The sequence below is a fragment of the Tamandua tetradactyla genome, chromosome 2 (genome assembly GCF_023851605.1).
Source record: "Tamandua tetradactyla isolate mTamTet1 chromosome 2, mTamTet1.pri, whole genome shotgun sequence".
Taxonomy (NCBI): Eukaryota; Metazoa; Chordata; class Mammalia; order Pilosa; family Myrmecophagidae; genus Tamandua; species Tamandua tetradactyla.
Genome location: NC_135328.1, coordinates 9,369,039 through 9,391,868, shown reverse-complemented (window position 1 = coordinate 9,391,868; position 22,830 = coordinate 9,369,039). Strand labels below are relative to the sequence as shown.

At 38.5% G+C, this 22,830-nt stretch overlaps 1 long non-coding RNA gene across 4 annotated transcripts in view; it reads left to right on the top strand.

Annotated features, from left to right (window-relative positions):
* Positions 1 to 1,018: 1,018 nt before the first annotated feature.
* LOC143658952 (uncharacterized) overlaps positions 1,019 to 22,830 on the top strand; it is an 81,586-nt gene continuing 59,774 nt past the window's right edge. For all 4 annotated transcript variants that reach the window (XR_013163379.1, XR_013163378.1, XR_013163381.1 and 1 more), the window contains exons 1-2: positions 1,019 to 1,130; positions 22,100 to 22,193. This is a non-coding gene — a long non-coding RNA (uncharacterized LOC143658952). The remainder of the gene's footprint in view (positions 1,131 to 22,099; positions 22,194 to 22,830) is intronic.

Sequence of the window (22,830 nt, the reverse complement as noted above, 5' to 3'; positions counted from 1 at the left end):
GTGTTATATTTCACAATAACAATGTTTTAAAAAATCAGTTTAATCAGATTCCTGGATGGAGGCTGGTATGCCAAATCAAACTGATTTTTCTTAGTTGCAATTTTTCTTTTTTAATACAACAGTCAGCAGAGGGAATCCTAGAATTAAATAGGAGAATTTCATAAATTACAAGTTTAGAGTTCTAAGGAATTGAAAGGGCCCAAGTTAAGGCACCAACAACAGTTTTCCTTCAGTCGAGAAAGGCTGATGGGTCAGAAACTCCCTTCTCAGTTGGGAAGGCCGGTGGCCAGCATCTGCTGGTTCCTTGCTCCTGGGCTCCATTGCTTTCAGGTGGGGGTTCCTCACTTTGCTTCTCCAGGGCTGGCTTTCATCTCTTGGCTTCCCTTGGCTCTCTCTGGGTTCTGACTTGTTTAACATCTCATGGCGATGTCCATGGGTTCCAAGTATCTCCAAACATCCTTGTCTCTGTTCTCCACCTGTCTGCATCTGTGCCGTCTCTGCTGTGAAGTTCCTGTTGGCTCTGAGGCTTCTGTTGTTTCTGTCATTTCTGACTCTCTACAAAATGTTTCCTCTTTTAAATGATTCTAGAAAACTTATCAAGACACACCTGGAATGTGTAGAGACATATCTCCATGTAATAAAAAATTCAGACCACAGTTGTGAGTGTCCTATCTCATTGGAGATAACCTAATCAAACGTTACTACCTTACAGCATTGAATTAGTATATATATACAAAAAGCTGCCTCTACAAGATTGAGTCAGGATTAAAACATGGCCTTTCTGGGGTACATAAGATTTTCTAACTGCATAGTAACCTCGGAGAGCTCTAAATGGGTGGTAACATCCTGGAAAGAAGTACGAGACAACGGTCCGAGTAATGGAAAGGAAACTTCCTCTTCTTTACCAGAAGCTAAATCTTATGAAGATATGGATATATGAGAATTATTGCATCCTTTTAGAGAGACAGGAGAATGCAGGTGCTTATGACATCATTCTCCAGGGCGGTAACCTCGGCTGTTTGAATGTTCTCCTGCTCAAGGCGGATGGGACACCATTTGCCACAAGGTTTGAAAGACCCTCTGGGTGTAGGCTGATTCAGCCTCAGCATGCTCCTCCCTTTTGTTTTGCTGTGAGTTATGAATTATAATGATTTCGGGGGTGGTAGCCCCCAATAGTCTTTGCTGGGCCTTTCACTCTGCTTCTTTTTTTTCTGATCAGAAACATTTTCTGCTTGACAATATTTGAACTCTGTTCATCAAAAAAAATCAGGGCATCTGTAAGCAGTGGAGATGCTCTTACAAATAGTATGGGGGATTATTCAAAAATATCCTGTGATTATATTAACAACAATAATAAATAGCAATAATATTGCTTAGGGATAGCCTAGAGACTTGGATACCTATCAGCTCGCTTCCTAGGGTTTGCATGAAAAAAGTCATGTATGTTATCATGAAGCAAACAACAAATAAGGTTCTTAGAAGCAAGGGTGGAGCCCAAATACTTGCAGCCATCCCCTAACTACCTTTGCATCATTGAAGAGTATTTGCTGAAGTTAGCAAATTGAGGATGGTCGGTCAAGGTGCTATGGGGGAGAATGACTGGTTATTGACCCAAATCCATTTCCTTATCTTCCTGGGAGCCTGTTGCCTAGCTTTCCTGGCAGTAAAAGGTGGCCAGTGGGTGGGGTTCCAGCTAAAAGAAGGTGAGCAGAAGCTACATAGTTACTTCTGGGCCTGACCACACAAACCTGCACTTGTGCTCCTCTGGCTTTAAGTAAATGCTGGTACAATTACAATCTGAGCATCTTTCTTGTTTGAATCAACATAAGATGTTGCTAAAGGAAGAAAAGGAGCAGGGAAAATTTCAGTCTAGGATGGGAATGCATGAATTGTGACTTCATAAATATCAGAAGAGAATGTGTGTTTTGTATGTAAGGGTAAATTTGAAAATTTATTGTGTTATATGTGTTAGCTTCCAAAGGCTGCCATAACAAATTTCCACAAACTTGGGGATTTAAGACAATAGAAAATCATTCTCTCATAGTTCTGGAGGCCAAGAGACTGAAATCAGTATCACTGAGGAAAATCAAGGTGAGTGAGGTGAGGCTGGGTCAGGCTCTCCCCAGACAACCTACAGGAGAATTGTCCAGTTTCTGGTGGATCCAGGCATTCCTTGGCTTGTGGCCACATCACTACAATCTCTACCTCATCTTCACATGGCCTTCTCCTCTTCTCTGTGTCTTCTCCCCCTTAAGGGTACTTGTCATTGGATTTAGGGTCCACTATCAGAGTCCACCTGGATAAAACAGGATAATCTCATCTCATCATAATTTATACACATATGCAAAGATCCTTTTTCCAAATAAGGTCAAATTCACAGCTTCTAGGGTTTAGGTTTGGGACAAAATTTTTTGGAGACTGACTACTATTCAACCCACTACACATAATGTGTATGAATAATTTCCAAAAAGTCACATTATACCATTTAAAATATCCCCTTCATTATATTAAAAATATTGGTGTACTTTATCTTCATCACAGATTATGTAACATTCTCTATCCACAAATCTGTAAGTAGGTAATAATTGTCTGATGGATATTTGGAGAGCATGCTGAAGATAATATAATCAGGACGTTCAGGTGAAAAGAACAATCACTCGGATATGTTCTCATCGATTGCATTTTTATAAGACTCTAGAAATAAAAGTTTTTCCAGTCTTTAAACCTTGGCATGTAGTTTTATCATACTGTACCAAAGGATAAAATGCTGTGCTAGCATGGGTTGCAGGATACTGAAGATGACTTAAGAAGTATAACAACGTAGGATGAATGAAATTGCCCATAAATAATGAAAAATGAGCCCAAATGAAGTGTCTTCTCAATGGAATGCCAATGACTGCATGTGCCGTTAATGTCCACATCTAACTTAATTTTCTAGTCACTAGATATTTACGTAATTACATCACTCAGTCTGATGGATTTCCAGTCCAATCTGAGTTCCAACCATCCTCTCATCTCCCTCTGCTTAGGAGGTCAAAACAGATTTCTTAATATTTTGTAAATAGAATCTCTTCCTGTCCTTTATGTCTTCCTGTCAACACTATACATTAGAATTAGATTAGCTAAACCACTGTACGACATGGGCTTATTTCTGTGATGTTTTGGGGACATGCCTGTTTTTGCTACTTCTATTTCTTCATTTCCCATACTCTTCAGGTGACTGAGCTCAGAATTCTGTCCCTCCCCACCCACTAGCAGCTTCTCTTAGTGGTCACCAGAGGCCATCTTCTAAGCACATAAGCACACACATGGCACGTACACACACTTTAAACAAACACCATACACACATATGCTTACACACACGATTTTAGGTTCCTTGAAATTAGTGACTGTCAAATGTTATTTATCTCTCCAATGATTCCTAATGTGCTGTGGCTTCCAGTGATCCCTTGGTAGATATGTACTGAGGACATTTGGGTTGAATTGAAATAACCACTTAATGGTTTTCTGTTCTTATTCCAATATTCTCTGGAAATTGGGTCTAAGCTTCAGAACATTTGAAATTTGATTGTTTGTTTTTCATTCTGTCTAGTAATTCTATGATAGGTTGAATTCTGTCATGCACGTTCTAGCTTATAAGAGGCAGGCTTTTAAAAACATTTTACATCCTTATTTGGATTTGGACTCAACAATTTCTCAAAAGTTCTAGTGAATATATTGTGTTTTCCCTTTGATTAAATTGAGTAGTAAAAGAGAGGAAACTTTGGGGTTGTTTGCAGTCCTGGTGATTAGGCATGCTTATTTGAACAGATGTGCAGCCAGGAGCATGACATGTGTGACATGTGACCCAATTTTTCCTACTTATTGGCACTTTCACAAAGTCCCTAAACTGCAAGAATGGCCGGGATTTCAGGAGCAGAACTTCTTAATGTGTCAGCCTGCAACAGAATCCCCCGGAGAGTTTGTTGTAACACTGATGATTATGTCTCATCCCAAGTTTCTGGTTCACAGGAGCTGGAATGAGGCCTTAGAGTCTGCATTTTTAACAAGCTTCCAGGTATGGATGCTGCTGGTCCATGGACTACACTTTGGGTAGCAGAAGTCTAGAGTCATCTCCAAAGTTAGGTGTGACTGGCCCCAAGGGTGTGCAAGGATAATTCCATTTGTCTGCAGAAAGATATTTTATAAAATCTTTATCTTTCTATTTCCTCTTTTAACATATGTTTTTATATTTGTAAAGCATATTACTAGAATAGAGCATGCACGTAATTTATTAGTGTGTTGGAGCTGTGTGTCCAAAGATAGCTTTTTCCTTGTGGGGATTGTTCTAGTTTGCTGACTGCTGGAATGCATTATACCAGAAATGGAGTGGCTTTTTAAAAGGGGAATTTAATAAGTTGCTAGTTCACAGTTCTAAGGCTGAGGAAATGTCCCAATTAAAACAAGTCTATAGAAATGTCCAATCTAAGGCATCCATCCAGGGAAAGATACCTTGGTTCAAGAAGGCCGATAGTTCAGGGCTTCTCTCTCAAGTGAAAAGGCACATGGCGAACACAGTCAGGGCTTCTCTCTTGGCTGGAAGAGCATGTGGTGGACACAGCATCATCTGCTAGCTTTCTCTCCTGGCTTCTGGTTTCATGAAGCTCCCCGGGAGGCGTTTTCCTTCTTCATTTCCAAAGGTCTCTGGCTAGTGGACTCTCTGCTGCACCATTCTCTGCTCTCTCTGAATCTCCATTCTCCAAAATATTTCCTCCTTTATAGGACTCCAGTAAACCAATCAAGATCCATCCAAATGGGTGGAGACATGTCGTCACCTAATCCAATTTAACAACCATTCTTGACCAAATCACATCATCCAGGGAGATAATCTGATCACAGTTTCATACACATAGTTTTGAACAGGGACCATTCTACTTTTATGAAAAGTAGGGGGCATACTTCCTTTCAAACCAGCACAGGGGTGTACAGTCAAAAGTGTACCAATTTTCCTTATCTTAACTTTATTTTGTATCCCCAGAAAATCTTAACTTCATCAGAACTGGAACTCATTGTAAGTGGTTATCTCCAAAAATGGACTGTTTCTGTAAAACCAAAATTAAGAAGTTCATACTCAAACCATCAATAAATAATTTTAGATAATTTTCATTAAACATTATTATAAGAAGCAAGAAATATAACCTATGACTAAATAATTTAAAATCTTTGTCAACAATTACATATGTGTGTGCATATGTTTGTGTAATTCTCGCTTTTCTGGCTGTTCCTGCTGGCAGCAGTGATTAAATAACCTACTTTATCATAGTCATAAGTGAAAGTCTAGAGATACTTATTAGTTTCTTAATACTGCATGCAACACTCTATGATAGTGAGGTTCAACTTGTCCAGATGTCAACTTGGTTGGACACTTCGAGGTGTCAACTTGGCCAGATGCTGCTGCCCCAATGATCTGTTGCTGTGGACTTAAATCATCAGCATGTGAAATTCATCTATGACTGATGACATCTGCAACTGGCTAAGTGGAGTGCCTTCCACAACGAGTGACAGTTAATTTAATTAGCTGGAGGTTTAAAAGAGAAGCCAGAAGAGAGAGAAGCAGCTCAGCATACCTCATCTCAGCACCCACAGCTCAGACCCAGACATTTGGAGATGCAGATAGGAATCACCCCGGAGAAAGCCTCTGGAACCCAGAAGCAAGGAGAGAAAGCTGGTGGTCACATGGTCACCGTGTACTTCCCATGTGACAGAGGAACTCAGATGAAAGCTAGTTGCCTTTCCTCTGAAGAAGTATAAATTTGTAACTAAATAAATCCCCATATTAAAATGCAATCCATCTCTGGTGTGTTGCATTCTGGCAGCTTTAGCAAACTAAAACTCTTCCTTATGTGACCCTTTTACCAAATTACTGCTGATGAGCACCAATTCCTTCAAAACTTCATCATTATTAGAAAATGTCCAAATTTCAATCTCTTAAGCTCAAATGGTATATAAATTTTTATAGCATTATTTGTGGTATGGCTGAAATTCAATAAAGTGCATATATTTAAACTATACAACTTAATAAATTTTGACATATACGTACACTTATGAAACTATCACCATAATCAAGATGGTGAGCATGACACCAACAAGTTTTCACTTTCCCCTTTGTAATCCTTCTTCCTCCTACCCAAACCCCTAGGTAGCCACTGACCTGCTTTCTATCACAATTGACTAGTTTTTTTAGAATTTTATATAAATGTAATCATACACTATATACTGTCTATTTCTAATATATTTCACTCAGCCTACTTATTTTGAGATTTGTCCATATTGTTGCTTGTAATAATAGCTCATAAGTTTTTATACCTGAGTAGTTTGCAATTATATGATTAATCAAATGCTAGGCTGCACTTGGCTTATCCATTTGCCTATTGGTGGACATTTAAGTCATTTTCTTTTTTTTGGCTATTACAAAAAGCTGCTATGAGCATTTGTGTACAGGCCTTTGCATAGACAGGTACTTTCTTTTCACTTGGGGAAATACTTTGGAGTAGAATGTCTGGATCATTTATTAAGAAACCAATAAAGAGTTTTCAAAAATGGTTGTACAATTTTGCACTCCCTTTAGCAGTGTATGAGGGTTCCAATATTTCTATTTCTTTGCTAACTCTTGGTGTGGTCACTTTCTTTTAAGCTTAGTCATTTCACTATGTGTGTCGTGGTATCTCATTGTGGTTTTAATTTGCATTTCCCCAATAACTAATGATGTTTTATGTGCTTACTTTTCAACCTGTATCTTCTTTGGTATTTCATCTGTTCAAACTTTGGTCCATTTTTTTTTTTTAAAGCAGTTTTTTTTTTTATTAACGGAAAAAAAAAATTAACACAACATTTAGAAATCATACCATTCTACATATGCACTCAGTAATTCTTAACATCATCACATAGATGCATGATCATCGTTTCTTAGTACATTTGCATCGGTTTAGAGGAACTAGCAACACTTTGGTCCATTTTTAAAATATTAAGTTATCTGTTTTCTTATTGTGTTTTGAGAGTTATTTATATATTCTGAGCACAGGTTCTTTATCAGATACATGCTTTGCAAATATGTTCCTTAGTCTATGAGGTGTATTTTAATTCTCTTAACAGTGTGTTTAATTCTTTTAAAGAGTGAACTCTTTTTTTAAGAGTAAATATGAGAATGATTTTTAAGTTTGCTTAAGACAAGCAGTTGTAAAAGGTGTGAAATGAACACACAAAGTTTTAAAATGCTTAGTTCCCTTATTTTATGAAGGGTTATAACCTCTGCAGAGTTCTGAAGACTCATATTTTAGGAGGCAGCATTATTAGGGAGTGAGCAAAGACTTTTGTTTTTGAGCTAAACAGGTCAGTGTAAGTCCCAAGTCAATCATTTGTCAGCTGTGCTGCCTTCACTTTTCTGGGCCTCAGTTCATTGATTTATAAATTGAGGAGGAAGATATATACCATGAAGGGCTGTTGTGAGGATTAAATGTATAACTTTTAAGTTCTGGTCATGAAGCTTATCATATAGACACACTTAGAAGTGTTAGTTTTTCATTTCCAGAACAAATCATTTGAATACCTACAAATAAATATAGGTACAATCTGCTATTTAAGATCATCTGTAAATAGTTAAGTGGACTTTATCAGTGAAATAGGCATATATTCACAAGCACATGAATAAAAAGTTCTTACTGTAATTAACCAATAATTCTTGGTTTTAAAGTTCATTTACTGGGGGAATTGTAGAAAGATAGGGGCTTAAATTCCCTCCACACTCCTTCTATGGGCGAGCGTATGAGAAAACTTATGGAGTCTGAAAGGATATATGTTTAGCATTCCACGAGATCTCCTAGGAGTGAGCATATGCTAGGCTCTACCGCGGTAGCATCAGCAACCGAGAGGATCAGAAGGCTTGCCTCTCCTTGAGGGCTGACTCAAGTGGAAGATGGAGAATGGAGAGAACCCCATGGATGTCTGCCGAGAAAGGCTGCACCTGCTCGCATGCTGGAACTTATGGGAACTTAGCGCATTAACATCAACATTTGTGCTTCAATTCACTGGGAAAGGGCTGGTTTACTTAATGGTGTTAGGATAATGTACTCTACATGTAGAAGCATTTAGAAGAACTAACACTAGATCCCTGCCTTTTGCCTCTTTCTTCCTCCCCTGAATTCTAAAGATTAAAACTCTAAAATTACCCACTGGAATAGAAGAATAGATGGCAGAATATTTATGCAATTTGGAGGACATGAGAAATCATTTAAGCAAGACAGGAAACTGGGAAGCCAAGAAGGAAAATATGTGTATCTGACTAAATAAAAAATTGTCCAGTAAAAGATGTCATAAGGAAAGACAAAAGTCAGACAATAGACTATCAAAAACTATCTGTGTGGTGGTAATAATAGCACAGTCCTGTGAATATAATTAACACCATTGAATTGTACGCTTGAGCGTAGTAAAAATGGGAAATTTTGTGTTGTATATAGGTTACCAGAATAGAAGATTTTTTAAAGCTTATAGAACAACAGAGAGACTCCTAATGCAAACTATGGACTAGTTTCAATAATGCAATTATATCAGTTCATCAATTGTTACAGAGTTACCAAACCAATACAAACAGTCAATAATAAGGAAAACTGTGTGTATGCGGGGGGGAGGGGGGGGAGGTGATGCATATGGAAATTCTGTACTTCTTGCTTAATTTTTCTGTAAACCCTCAACTGTCTTAAAATATTTTTAAAAGGTGTTTTAGTTTGTTAAAGCTGCTGGAACGCAGTGTAGCAGAAATGGAACAGCTTGTAAGAAGAGAATTTATTAAGTTACAAGTTTACAGTTCTAAGGCCATAGAAATTTCCAAACTAAGGCATCTAGAAAAAGATACCTTAACCCCAAAGATAGCACCAATGACTTTGGGGTTTCTCAGGTGGGAAGGCACGTAGTGTTGTCTGCTAGCCTTCTCTATTGGTTTCTTCAAATGGCTTCTCTGGGTTTTCTTTTTGCATATCCTAAGGTCTCTGGGCTCTGAAACTTTTTCCAAAATGTTGTGTACCCTCTTAAAGGACTCAAGTAAGCAATTCATCTTGAATGGGTGGAGATGCATCTCCATGGAAACCACCTAATCAAAGTTTCCACCACAATTGAGTGAGTCACATCTCCATGGAAACAACTTAATAAAAAAAGATCCCACTCGACAATATTGAATGAGGATTAAAGAACATGGCTTTTCTTGGGTACACGACAATTTCAAACTAGCACAAAAAGTAAACAAAAAAGAAAAGGAAAAGATGAAAACTATTTGCTACACATAGCAGCTAAAGGATTAATTTCCCTTTTACACACAGATCTTATCAAGCAACCTAATAGAAAGTGGACAACTTGCAGAAGAGAAACTCTATGACTAAAGACCATATGTATATACATCGTTACGGGAATTGTTGAAGAAATTATATCCTGTGTACATGTAGGATATTAGGAAGACTTTGCAATGGGTGTTAGATATCCATGTATTAACTTGGGGGGAGGAATTTGTTGTTTTTTGTTTTTTTTTTAAGTTGCGGGCTATTCTGTATATTTAGTGTGATTCCCTTTTGGAAAAAAAAAAGGAACAATAAAAATATTCCTCTATGTCTATATTTATGTGAGCCTAGCAAAAGGTATAGCAGGGCACATGCCAGGCTGTTGTGATGGGAATGCAGGGGGTGGAGGAGATTATTAAGCTTTTCTTTATGCATTGCTGTTCTTTTTTTTTTTTTTCCGCACACCGTGCAATACATCCAAAGTGTACAATCAATGGCCCTTGGTATAATCACAAAATTTTGCATTTATCATCACATTCAGTTTGAGAGCTTTCCTGTTGCTCCAAAAAGAAAAATCCCATGCCCCTTATACCCCCTATGATTGACACAGCATCGGTATAGTACCTTTTCTACACTCGATGAAAGAATACTATAATATTATTGCTAACTATAGTCCATAGTTTGTAGTAGTTAAATTTTTTCCATATATCACCCTATTATTAACACCTTGTAATAGTGATGCTCATTTGTTCCAGTTCATGTAAGAACGTTCTTATATTTGTTTATTTAACTACAATCATAATCTACAATAGATAGGGCCCAGTATGTTCCACAGTCCCATGATTCATCCTCTAACTTTCCTTCTAGTGACATACACAGACCCTAAACTTTCCCTTTCAACCATAATCACGCCATAATTCGGTGCTGTTAATTACACAGTGCTGGTAGTGTGCTATCATCAACTCTCTCCATTTCCATTTACAATCTACCTTCTTAAAACTTTTGTACCAATTATCAGCTCCCTGTTGTCTACCCTCATTATGTTTCCTTGTAACCTATACCCTAGATTTTAATTCCAAGTGTTTCTTCATTATAATTATTTCATATTAGTTTATACAGCAGACATTTTAAATTTGGTTGAAATGGAATTTGTCAATGTGTCCTCCTGGAGATCTTGTTTTTGGTATTATTATCTAAGAAATCTTGGTCTAAGCTGAGGTCACAAAGGTATTTCTTCTCAATTTGCTTCTGGATATTTTGTTGTTTTAGGTTTAATATTTACCTAGTTGATTTTTTTCTGAAGCAAGGTGTGGATCAAAGTTTTTGATGTTGTTTGTCTGCATGTGAATATCAAACTATTCCAACATTATCTATAGAAAAGACTGTTCTTTCTCCACTGCAATGCTTTTACAGTTGCTTTTGTCATAAATCAATTGACCATAAATGTATGAGTGTATTTCTGTATTCTATGCTGTGCTATAGTCCTATCAGTCTATCACGAGTCCAATACCACTCTGTATTTATTATTTTGCTTAATAAGAATTTCTTAAAAAGTAGTGTGATTCCTGTAAATTGATTCTTCTTTTCCAAGTTATTTTGCCCATTCTTGATCCTTTGCATTTTCTAAGAATTTTAGAATGAGCATGTCATATTCAACTAAAAAAAAATCCCTGCTGAAATTTAGAATGGAATTGCACTGACTCTATTAGGTCAGTTTGGAGAGTATTGGTATCTTAATAACATTGAGTCTCCCAGCCTGTCAACATGGCATTTTTCCATTTATTTCTGTCATTTTTAATTTCAGAATTCTGTGTAGTTTTAATGTACAGGTCTTTCATATCCTTTAAAGTTTTATCCTTAAGTATTCCCTTTGTTCAATGCCATTGTAAATAATATCTTTTTTACATTTCAATTTCTGATTGTTCACTGGTAGTGTACAGAATGCAATTGATTTTTGTATATTGTACCCCACAATCTTTTTCAAGTCACTTGTTGGATTTACCAGTACTTTTGTATACCCTGTTACTTTTTTTTTACATGGACAATAATGGGGTTTGTGAATAAAGACAGTTTTCCTTTTTCTATCCAATATGGATGTTTTTCATTTATTTTTTTTGCTTTAATGCACTGGCTGGAACTTCCAGTACAATGTTATATCAAACTATTGAGACTGAACATAATTATTTTGTTTCCAGCCTTGGGGAGAAAGCATTTAGAAAGCATTAAGTGTGATGTTAATGGTGGGTTTTTCTGTATATGTTAATGGTGGGTTTTTCTGTATATTTCATTTACTAGTTTGGGAACATTGCCTTCTATTCCTTAGTTTGCTAAGAGTTTTTGTTAAGCAATACTGAAATTTTTAGATGATTTTTCTACATCTAAAATTTTCCAATCATTGAGATGATTCTATAGTTTTTCTGTTTTACTTCGTTAATATATTGAATTATATTGATTGATTTCTTTTTTTTTTTTTTTTTTTTTTTTTTTTTTTATTAATGGAAAGAAAAAAAAGAAATTAACACAACATTTAGAAATCATACCATTCTACATATGCACTCAGTAATTCTTAACATCATCACATAGATGCATGATCATTGTTTCTTAGTACATTTGCATCAGTTTAGAGGAACTAGCAACACAACAGAAAAAGCTATAAAATGTTAATATAAAGAAAAGAAATAAAAGTAGTAGTAATAGTAAAAAACAACAACAACAAACAAACCAACAAGCAAACAAAAACAAAAAAAACCCTATAGCTCAGATGCAGCTTCATTCAGTATTTTAACATGATTACTTTACATTTAGGTATTATTGTGCTGTCCATTTTTGAGTTTTTGTATCTAGTCCTGTTGCACAATCTGTATCCCTTCAGCTTCAATTACCCATTGTCTTACCCTGTTTCTAACTCCTGCTGAACTCTGTTACCAATGACATATTTCAAGTTTATTCTCGAATGTCCGTTCACAACAGTGGGACCATACAGTATTTGTCCTTTAGTTTTTGGCTGGATTCACTCAGCATAATATTCTCTAGGTCCATCCATGTTATTACATGGTTCACAAGTTTATCTTGTCTTAAAGCTGCATAATATTCCATCGTATGTATATACCACAGTTTGTTTAGCCACTCTTCTGTTGATGGAGATTTTGGCTGTTTCCATCTCTTTGCAATTGTAAATAACGCTGCTATAAACATTGGTGTGCAAATGTCCGTTTGTGTCTTTGCCCTTAAGTCCTTTGAGTAGATACCTAGCAATGGTATTGCTGGGTCGTATGGCAATTCTATATTCAGCTTTTTGAGGAACCGCCAAACTGCCTTCCACAGTGGTTGCACCCTTTGACATTCCCACCAACAGTGGATAAGTGTGCCTCTTTCTCCGCATCCTCTCCAGCACTTGTCATTTTCTGTTTTGTTGATAATGGCCATTCTGGTGGGTGTGAGATGATATCTCATTGTGGTTTTGATTTGCATTTCTCTAATGGCCAGGGACATTGAGCATCTCTTCATGTGCCTCTTGGCCATCCGTATTTCTTCTTCTGGTAGGTGTCTGTTTAAGTCTTTTTCCCATTTTGTAATTGGGTTGGCTGTCTTTTTGTTGTTGAGTTGAATAATCTCTTTATAAATTCTGGATACTAGACCCTTATCTGATATGTCATTTCCAAATATTGTCTCCCATTGTGTAGGCTGTCTTTCTACTTTCTTGATGAAGTTCTCTGATGCACAAAAGTGTTTAGTTTTGAGAAGCTCCCATTTATTTATTTCCTTCTTCAGTGTTCTTGCTTTAGGTTTAAGGTCCATAAAACCACCTCCAGTTGTAAGATCCATAAGATATCTCCCAACATTTTCCTCTAACTGTTTTATGGTCTTAGACCTAATGTTTAGATCTTTGATCCATTTTGAGTTAACTTTTGTATAGGGTGTGAGAGATGGGTCTTCTTTCATTCTTTTGCATATGGATATCCAGTTCTCTAGGCACCATTTATTGAAGAGACTGTTCTGTCCCAGGTGAGTTGGCTTGACTGCCTTATCAAAGATCAAATGTCCATAGATGAGAGGGTCTATATCTGAGCACTCTATTCGATTCCATTGGTCGATATATCTATCTTTATGCCAATACCATGCTGTTTTGACCACTGTGGCTTCATAGTATGTCTTAAAGTCAGGCAGCGCGAGACCTCCAGCTTCGTTTTTTTTCCTCAAGATGTTTTTAGCAATTCGGGGTACCCTGCCCTTCCAGATAAATTTGCTTATTGGTTTTTCTATTTCTGAAAAATAAGTTGTTGGGATTTTGATTGGTATTGCATTGAATCTGTAAATCAATTTAGGTAGGATTGACATCTTAACTATATTTAGTCTTCCAATCCATGAACACGGTACGCCCTTCCATCTATTTAGGTCTTCTGTGATTTCTTTTAACAGTTTTTTGTAGTTTTCTTTATATAGGTTTTTTGTCTCTTTGGTTAAATTTATTCCTAGGTATTTTATTCTTTTAGTTGCGATTGTAAATGGGATTCGTTTCTTGATTTCTACCTCAGCTTGTTCATTACTAGTGTATAGAAAAGCTACAGATTTTTGAATGTTGATCTTGTAGCCTGCTACTTTGCTGTACTCATTTATTAGCTCTAGTAATTTTGTTGTGGATTTTTCTGGGTTTTCTACATATAGTATCATATCGTCTGCAAACAGTGATAGTTTTACTTCTTCCTTTCCAATTTTGATGCCTTGTATTTCTTTTTCTTGTCTAATTGCTCTGGCTAGAACTTCCAACACAATGTTGAATAATAGTGGTGATAGTGGACATCCTTGTCTTGTTCCTGATCTTAGGGGGAAAGTTTTCAATTTTTCCCCATTGAGGATGATATTAGCTGTGGGTTTTTCATATATTCCCTCTATCATTTTAAGGAAGTTCCCTTGTATTCCTATCTTTTGAAGTGTTTTCAGCAGGAAAGGATGTTGAATCTTGTCAAATGCCTTCTCTGCATCAATTGAGATGATCATGTGATTTTTCTGCTTTGATTTGTTGATATGGTGTATTACATTAATTGATTTTCTTATGTTGAACCATCCTTGCATACCTGGGATGAATCCTACTTGGTCATGATGTATAATTCTTTTAATGTGTTGTTGGATACGATTTGCTAGAATTTTATTGAGGATTTTTGCATCTGTATTCATTAGAGAGATTGGTCTGTAGTTTTCTTTTTTTGTAATATCTTTGCCTGGTTTTGGTATGAGGGTGATGTTGGCTTCATAGAATGAATTAGGTAGTTTTCCCTCCACTTCGATTATGTTGAAGAGTTTGAGGAGAGTAGGTACTAATTCTTTCTGGAATGTTTGATAGAATTCACATGTGAAGCCGTCTGGTCCTGGACTTTTCTTTTTAGGGAGGTTTTGAATAACTAATTCAATCTCTTTACTTGTGATTGGTTTGTTGAGGTCGTCTATTTCTTCTTGAGTCAAAGTTGGTTGTTCCTGTCTTTCCAGGAACCTGTCCATTTCTTCTAAATTGTTGTATTTATTAGCGTAAAGTTGTTCATAGTATCCTGTTATTACCTCCTTTATTTCTGTGAGGTCAGTAGTTATGTCTCCTCTTTCATTTCTAATCTTATTTATTTGCATCCTCTCTCTTCTTCTTTTTGTCAATCTTGCTAAGGGCCCATCAATCTTGTTGATTTTCTCATAGAACCAACTTCTGGTCTTATTGATTTTCTCTATTGTTTTCATATTTTCAATTTCATTTATTTCTGCTCTAATCTTTGTTATTTCTTTCCTTTTGCTTGCTTTGGGATTAGTTTGCTGTTCTTTCTCCAGTTCTTCCAAGTGGACAGTTAATTCCTGCATTTTTGCCTTTTCTTCTTTTCTGATAAAGGCATTTAGGGCAATAAATTTCCCTCTTAGCACTGCCTTTGCTGCGTCCCATAAGTTTTGATATGTTGTGTCTTCATTTTCATTTGCCTCTAGGTATTTACTAATTTCTCTTGCAATTTCTTCTTTGACCCACTTGTTGTTTAAGAGTGTGTTGTTGAGCCTCCATGTATTTATGAATTTTCTGGCACTCCGCCTATTATTGATTTCCAACTTCATTCCTTTATGATCCGAGAAAGTGTTGTGTATGATTTCAATCTTTTTAAATTTGTTAAGACTTGCTTTGTGACCCAGCATATGGTCTATCTTTGAGAATGATCCATGAGCACTTGAAAAAAAGGTGTATCCTGCTGTTGTGGGATGTAATGTCCTATAAATGTCTGTTAAGTCAAGTTCATTTATAGTAATATTCAGGTTCTCTATTTCTTTATTGATCCTCTGTGTAGATGTTCTGTCCATTGATGAGAGTGGTGAATTGAAGTCTCCAACTATTATGGTATATGTGTCTATTTCCCTTTTCAGTGTTTGCAGTGTATTCCTCACGTATTTTGGGGCATTCTGGTTCGGTGCGTAAATATTTATGATTGTTATGTCTTCTTGTTTAATTGTTCCTTTTATTAGTATATAGTGTCCTTCTTTGCCTCTTTTAACTGTTTTACATTTGAAGTCTAATTTGTTGGATATTAGTATAGCCACTCCTGCTCTTTTCTGGTTGTTGTTTGCATGAAATATCTTTTCCCAACCTTTCACTTTCAACCTATATTTATCTTTGGGTCTAAGATGTGTTTCCTGTAGACAGCATATAGAAGGATCCTGTTTTTTAATCCATTCTGCCAGTCTATGTCTTTTAATTGGGGAATTCAGTCCATTGACATTTAGAGTTATTACTGTTTGGATAATATTTTCCTCTACCATTTTGCCTTTTGTATTATATATATCATATCTGTCTTTCCTTCTTTCTACACTTTTCTCCATGTCTCTCTCTTCTGTCTTTTTGTATCTGACTCTAGTGCTTCCTTTAGTATTTCTTGCAGAGCTGGTCTCTTGGTCACAAATTCTCCGCCGGACCGCCGCGCGGCGCACGCGCCCCGCAGCAGCCGAGCCGCCCGACCTCCCTACCCCCTCTCTTTCTCCGCCGGACCGCCGCGCGGCGCACGCGCCCCGCAGCAGCCGAGCCGCCCGACCTCCCTACCCCCTCTCTTTCTCCGCCGGACCGCCGCGCGGCGCACGCGCCCCGCAGCAGCCGAGCCGCCCGACCTCCCTACCCCCTCTCTTTCTCCGCCGGACCGCCGCGCGGCGCACGCGCCCCGCAGCAGCCGAGCCGCCCGACCTCCCTACCCCCTCTCTTTCTCCGCCGGACCGCCGCGCGGCGCACGCGCCCCGCAGCAGCCGAGCCGCCCGACCTCCCTACCCCCCTCTCTTTCTCCGCCGGACCGCCGCGCGGCGCACGCGCCCCGCAGCAGCCGAGCCGCCCGACCTCCCTACCCCCTCTCTTTCTCCGCCGGACCGCCGCGCGGCGCACGCGCCCCGCAGCAGCCGAGCCGCCCGACCTCCCTACCCCCCTCCTCCCCCTCCTGCTCCGGCTGCTCTCCAACCAACACGGTGCCCTCTTCCCCCGCCTTCACCGTGCTCCTCCGCCACCAGCCTCGACAGCCTTGCCGCCCTCACCTTTCCTCCTCCAGAACAACTACTGGGGGAGTGGAGATAATACAGAGCAGCTCCCGGAGCCACGAGGGAGATCAGAGGGACAGCGTACCCCATCCTGGAACGGCTGACTGTCTGGGAGAACCAGCTCCGGTGAGATCGCCGAGGGGCACGGGCTTTCCTGGGTGGGACGGCAAGCGACCGGAGTCCCTCCCTTCCACCTTCCCGGGCCAGCTGGTAGAATTGGACAGGCGGTCCCCTTAGGCCGCGGCGGCTGGTGCCCCCACCACACGAGGCCCCCCGGAACAACTGAGATAGTTGGGTCGGAAATCCCCAGACTGCGGAGAACAGTGACCGGGGGATCCCTTCCAAACACGTGACTCCCCCGTCGGCTGGGAGCAGTGCACTCTCCCGGGCTGCGACAGCTGGCGCCCTCCCGCCACACTTGGTGCCCCGGGCCGACTAGCTAATTTGGCCGGACGCTCTCCTGTGCTGCGACAGCCGGCGACCCTCCCCGCGTTTGGAACCCCGGGCCGGCTGGCATTCTTCCAAGACGCTTCGGTTGCCGAACCTCCCCTACGGCGAGAGTTTTCCAGAGTTGAGGGACCCACAGCAACTTTCGCTGGTGGAACCCACAGACAGGCGTGTGCCACGTGCGCCACCTACTGGGCAGGATAGGAAGAACAGAACCCAGAGACTGCGCAGAAAAATCTTTCAACCTGTGGGGTCGAACACCCGGGGAAATCTGACTAAATGCCCAGACGCCAGCAGAAGATAACGGATCACGCTCAGAAAATTGAACATATGGCCCAGTCAAACGAAGAAACCAATAGTTCAAATGAGATACAGGAGCTGAAACAACTATTGCTGAATATACGAACAGAAATGGAAAACCTCTTCAAAAACGAAATCGATAAATTGAGGGAGGACATGAAGAAGACATGGGCTGAACATAAAGAAGAAATAGAAAAACTGAAAAAACAAATCACAGAACTTATGGAAGTGAAAGATAAAGTAGAAAAGATGGAAAAAACAATGGATACCTACAATGACAGATTTAAAGAAACAGAAGATAGAATTAGTGATTTGGAGGATGAAACATCTGAACTCCAAAAAGAAACAGAAACTATCCGGAAAAGAATGGAAAAATTTGAACAAGGTATCAGGGAACTCAAGGACAATGTGAACCGTACAAATATACGTGTAGTGGGTATCCCAGAAGGAGAAGAGAAGGGAAAAGGAGGAGAAAAACTAATGGAAGAAATTATCACTGAAAATTTCCCAACTCTTATGAAAGACCTAAAATTACAGATCCAAGAAGTGCAGCGCACCCCAAAGAGATTAGACACAAATAGGCGTTCCCCAAGACACTTACTAGTTAGAATGTCAGAGGTCAAAGAGAAAGAGAGGATCTTGAAGGCAGCGAGAGAAAAACAATCCGTCACATACAAGGGAAACCCAATAAGACTATGTGTAGATTTCTCAGCAGAAACCATGGAAGCTAGAAGACAGTGGGATGATATATTTAAGTTACTAAAAGAGAAAAACTGCCAGCCAAGACTCCTATATCCAGCAAAATTGTCCTTCAAAAATGAGGGAGAATTTAAAACATTCTCAGACAAAAAGTCACTAAGAGAATTTGTGACCAAGAGACCAGCTTTGCAAGAAATACTAAAGGAAGCACTAGAGTCAGATTCTTTTTGTTTTTTGCATGAACAGGCAGCAGGAATCAAGCCTGGGTCTCTGGCATGGCAGGTGAGAACTCTGAGTGCTGAGCTACCATGGCCCGCCCATATTGATTGATTTTTTAATTGTAAACCAAGTTCAATTTACTGGGATAAACTCTGCTTGGTTATCATGTATCATACTTTGCCAGATTTATGGAATCTATTTGTTAAAATTTTGCTTGGAATTTTTTAGTTTATGTTCATGAGGTATACAGGTCTGTAAGTATCAATGTCTGGTTTTAGTATGAGGGTAATATTGGCCTCATAGAGGAAGTTGGGAAGATTTTGTACAGAGTTTTATTAGCTCTTCCATAAAAGTTTGTAGAATTTACCAGTAAAGTCATTTGGGCCCAGATTTTTCTTTTGGAAAGAGGATTTAACTACAAATTTAATGTTTAAAATATATCTAGGGGGTGCGAGGGTAGCTCAGTGGTAGAATTCTCACTTACCATGCGGGAGACCCAAGTTTGATTCCCAGTCCATGCACTTCCCAAACAAACAAGCAAGGAAACAAAGAAAAATAAAACCAACCAAACAAAAATTCAACAAATGGGGCTGCAATAACAGGATACTCAGATGGAAAAAGAATGAAATGTGACCCCGCCATGCACCATACACACACACACACACACACACACACACACACACACACACAATCTAATATATCTAGTCCTCTTCAGGTTATCTATTTTTTCTTGTAAATTTTGGAATTTGTGTCTTTCAAGAAATTTGTCCATTTCATCTAAGATGCCCAGTTTATTGGCATTCTTTTTCCATTATATTCTTATCATCCTTGTAAAAATCTGTAATGATGTCTCTTTTCTCATATTTGATATTGATAATTTCTATCATTTATCTTTATTTCCTGACCAGTCTGACCACAGTTTTATCAAATTATTTGATCTTCCCTGAGAACCATTTCTGATTTCATTAATTCTCTGTATTGTTTTTCTGGATTCTATATTATTGATTATCACTCTGGCCTTTATTATTTCCTCGTTTTTTATTATTTGAGTTTTATTTTTTCTTCTACTTTTAATTTTTAAATTTCTTCCTCCAAATTTCTTTGTAAGTCCTGCTTTAGTGTCATTGCACAAATTTTCATACCTTGTGGTTTCATTTTCATTCAGTTCAAAATAGACTTCATCTTTTAGAGCAGTTGTGGATTTACAGAAAAGATTACACATAAAACTCAGAGTTCCCATATACCATCCTCTTTCCCCCCAACACACGCATACTTTTCCCTACATTGCATTAGTGTGGTGCATTTGTTACACTTGATGAATCAATATTATTAACTGAAATCCATAGATTACATTAGAGTTCACTCTCGTGTTGTATAGTTCTATAGTTTTCAAAATTTTTAATGTGCTTGCATATTTATAGCATAAAATTTCCCATTTAACCACTTCAAATATAAAACCCAGTGGTACTGATTACTTTCACAGTGTGCTACCATCACTAACATCCATTTCCAAAACTTTTCCATTAGCCCAAACAGAAGCTCTGTACCCAGTAGGTGTGACTTCCATTCCCTCTCCCTTCACCACTTGCCCCTAGTAACTTGCAATCTGCTTTCTGTCTCTATGCATCTGCATATTTTAGTTATTTACTCTAAATGAGATTATGTAAAATTTGTTCTTGTGTGTCTGACTTAGATTTCTTCAAGATTCATCCAAACCACACTGTAGCATGTATCAGAACCTCCTTCTTTTTATGACTAAGTGATATTCTATGGTATGTGTATTTTGCATTTTGTTTATCCATTCATCTACTGATGGACCCTTGGACTACTTCCTCCTTCTGGCTCTGGCGAATAATGCTGCTTTGAACATTAGTGAAGAAATATCTGTTCAAATTCCTGCTTTCAATTCTCTGTATATACCCACAAGTAAATTGCCAGGTCATATGGTAGTTCTAAATTCACCTTTTAATCCATGTTCCTGTAAGTGTGAATCCATTCGTAAATAGTCTCTTTGAATATGTTGAAGTAGTAGGGTGTGGACTCACCTGTAAGATCTTGAAGATCCAAACTGATTCGGGGTGGCCTTACTCCATATGACTGGAGTCCTTATAGGAAAAAGAAATGGGACATGGAGACAGAAGCCAGAAATCAGAAGAAGCCAAAAGTAAGAGAAAATCAGAGGACAGATACAATAAGAGAGAGATGGCTGTGTGGTGCAGGATTACTGGAAAATTATTACCAGAATACAACAGACTCCGGAGAAAGCATGGTCTTTCCGATGCTCTGATTTTGGATCTCTGGCCTCCCAAACTGTGAGACAATAAATTCCTGTTGTTTAAGTCAACCCGCTGTTTGCCGTTTGACATTGCAGCTCTGGCAAACTAAGGCAAACTAAGTAAGCTCTGGCAATACTCAAGAGCACTAGGACACTAAGCTAATAACCCAGAAAATAAAAAAAATAATCATTCAAACCAAATCTTTTTTAAATTTAATTTTATTCAGATATATTCACACATTATACAGTCCAACCAAAGAATAAAATCAGTGGTTCACAGTTCCATCACATAGTTGTGAATCCATCACCATGATCATTCTTAGAACATTTGTATTACTAAGAAAAATAAATAAGTAGAAAAAAGACAACCCCAAACATCCCATACCGCCTTCCTCATCCTTTTATTAACCACTAGTATTGGACTCTACTCAGCTTTAAGACTTGCAATAGAGGTAGGTTAACAAAGACAGTGTAGTCTTCTCAGATATATATATATATATATATATATACACGCGCGCGCACACACACACACATATCATGTACATTTGTATCAAATACACATCAGAGGAACAGAACAAGACATCCAGAAGTAGATCCACACAACCACAGGCAACTAATTTTTGTTTAATGTGTAGTTTCACAATCATTATCAAAGGCCAGAGCCACTGGATGACAGCTCAACAACTTCAGATGTTTCCTTCTGGCTATTCAAAAACACTAGGTACTAAAAGGAAGTGTCTTTACAGTGAGTCAGTAATTGCATTCATTTGTTACATCCTAATTTCTCAGCTACAACTCCTCCCTCTCATTTGATCTTCCTCTCAATCTTCAGGAAAAAAATAAACTTAGTAAGAAAACTTCTTACGGAAACTTAGATAGAGCCTAGAGCACTCTCTAGGATTTCCAGGAAAGCTATTCACACCAGATTTGTCTTGAATCTGAAGCTTGCATTGCTGAGCTTTCCTGCAGTTTGATCTCAGGACCACTGGCATCAGAATCTCTTGAGATTCTTGCTAAAAACTACTATAGACTTACTGGCTTGGAATTGAGAAATCTTTACCTTAAAAAAGACTCTCAAGAGTCATTTCGACATACATTGAAATTGAAAACCTTTATAATCAGAGAGTCACAGGTTGAACTGCCTGCGGGTTTCAGGCGACAGGACAGGCAAAAGAGCAAAGTGAGTGGGTCAATACTGAAGGGATGGAAATTAGCATAAACTGGCACATTTCTTTAAAAACACTGGCGGGGGGTGAAAGAAAACACATGGGCCATATTTATGAGCCATATTTATGACTGAGTCATCATACCGTTTTCCCAGGAGGAAGCCCTCTGCCCAGCAGTGAAATCTGACTTACCACCATGTCTTCATGAGCATCACAGTCTAAGCGACTAGACTCAATATGGATATGAAGGTGAACCAAGGGTTCCCACATTGCTACTAAATTTTATTTTTACCTAAAGATCAATTTTAAGTAGAGCTTGGATAGGTATGTTAAATATTTAATGCAGTATCTTTCTTAAACTGGTGCATGGGATGACAGCAAATGATTAGAGCATTAGTAAGAAATTAGAAAAAAGAATGTGGCAACCAGTTAATGCAATAAGAGGTTTATTGCATCCTATCATGTCTTACAGAAAAATTGCATCTGAGACAGAGGTGCTGAATTTTATCTATCCAAATCAGGCCATGCAAGTCCAGAGAGATTGCAATAAGAACTGGATAAAGATGAAATTGGAAAGTTATCTGTGGATACACAATGTGTTGGGTTGTGAAATTAAATCCTGAGTGAAAGACATGAGAAGGGATGTTCCCTTTGATAGAGCAGAGGGAGGGAGTGATAAAAAAGGGCAAATTTGCATGCAGCACAAGAAGAATCACACTGAGGTTGAGGAGCCTCCATGCCCCTCATCCCTGTCTGAAATCTCTGACTGTAAATCATCCTTCAAACCCATTTGAAATGGCAAGTCTTTTAGTTTACAAGTCCCAGGAAGCATAAAAACATAGAGCTGATGAGCTTATTCAAACAGATGGCATTAGCTCTTTTATCT